This window comes from Acyrthosiphon pisum, chromosome A3 (assembly GCF_005508785.2).
Source record: "Acyrthosiphon pisum isolate AL4f chromosome A3, pea_aphid_22Mar2018_4r6ur, whole genome shotgun sequence".
In the NCBI taxonomy this organism is placed as follows: Eukaryota; Metazoa; Arthropoda; class Insecta; order Hemiptera; family Aphididae; genus Acyrthosiphon; species Acyrthosiphon pisum.
Window position 1 is genome coordinate 3,034,816 of NC_042496.1, and position 2,139 is coordinate 3,036,954.

Here is a 2,139-nt window from a genome sequence, read left to right on the forward strand (position 1 = left end):
GTAGTAATGATACGTATATAAGAATATCAATACTATCCACTATTAACTTTAATAAAAGTCCTTCTAGTTAATATTATACCTACTATTTTTGCATATTTTAGGTTATATTATAGTGCATAGTTATGCAGTTTTAAGCAAGGCTGGGCAATTAATGATTTTTTTTAACCCAGTTAAGTTAATATGTACCAATAAAAAAAAGTTAGAACTTGAAAGTTAATTGTTTAACTATAGGTTAACTAAGTGAAGTTAAAAGTCAATACACACGTTTTGTTAACTTTTTATTAAGTTAAAAAAAAGTTAATTTGTTTATACAAAGCTAGAGTACTTATAATTGTTTTCCAACCCAAAACTAAATTATAGACTATAGTGTTTATACTTTATACAATTTATACTATTTCCATACAAGTTAGATTCGAATGATATAAATGTTTAACTTTAAACAATTTACGACACATTTTTTGACATGAAAATAAAATAGACTGAAATAAAGAAATATAATTAAATTAAAAACAAAATAAACTAACTTAACTTACTTCTTAAAATGAAAAATTAACTATTGTTAATTTCACGTTAATTAAAAACAAATCTAGCAAGTTAACAGTTAATTAATCAAAATCCAAAAGTAACTAGTTATGTTAAAAAAGTTAAAATAAAATAAACTTTTTAACCTAATTTTAACTTATTAACTCGTTAATGCCCAGCCTTGATTTTAAGTGCTATATAAAATCCCAACCTTGATTATTATTATTATACAGACGTGTATTTATTATCAGTACTCACTATATCATAGTCAGTGGACAGTTTGTTAACCGTGTAGGTAGGTACTATACAAATTACAATCATCACCATTTGGAAATTGTTAATAATTAACAATTTTTTTAAATTTTAAGTGTCTTCGAAAACAGTGAAATTAGGCGGTAAAGAAATACATAATATAAAAAAAAGCAAAATCCAAACAACTAAAATTGGAAAAAATTTTAAAGTAACCTCATAAACTATTATATATCATACAAGAAAAAAACATGTAAACATATTTAGGTAGGTACACTTACCGATATACAATTTTAAAGTTGTTATTAAAATATCCACAATTTTACATTCTAATGTAAGTGAATAATAAGCTATGGATATTTCAGTGTTATATTGATGTATTGTTGTGTGTTTTTTTTTTGCGTATATAGATTACATGGTTACATTGTGTATACATAGGCTCTATTTTCTGGTAGTAAAATGTATATTATGTAAAAGTGTCATTCATTATATCTATTCGAGTATACCTACCTCTATAGATTAGAAATTGCTTTACTTTGTACTTTATACTGGGCAATTTTTCGAAATTATCATTTTGTTTTCTACACATAAACATCGTAGTTTTTGACTTTTGTATAGTTTCAGTCGTTTTTATCAGTTTCCATAGCAACAAAAATAAATATAATTAATATATTATAATATGTATATAAATATGTACTTAGAATATTCGCCCTTTTTTATTTTATCTTTTTTTTAGTAATGATCGGTATTCTGGTTGGGGGGGGGGGGTTGTGACTTATGACTTATGAAGCAGCAAAATATGTGAGCCCCCGGCGGTATTGTATACTCAACACGGCACTGCATTTTATACATTAAACCATGGGTGAAGGTATAATACATATTATGTGTAATTTTATTTTATTTTAAGTAGGTACAATAAATATATTGTTATAAAGTAATTTTAAAATACAGTTTTTAAGTCAACCAAACTTATTGGATTTTATATAACTGTATATAACCACCTGTAAGTTATAGCATCGGTTATAGCAGTTATAAACAAAAATAAAAATATAAAGTATTAATAATTTTACAAACTCAAAAGTTGGGAAATCAAATTTTTAATTAGTATAAAAATAAAATAAAGTAAAACCTACGATAATATTATCAATTACCTATGTTTATCATTTATAAACTAATAGTTTTTAGCAATTTTGTTGCAAGAAATAAGTCTAATATAAACTATCCATATTCATCGTACTAATCACTGTTTTAACACTAAATAACAGATATTATAAGAGCATGAATAAAATATTTGAACTATTGTTTAATTTTCCAAAAGTTAATTTACTTTGCTTCGGATCAACAACTTGTATTCTTGGTAACAATTTT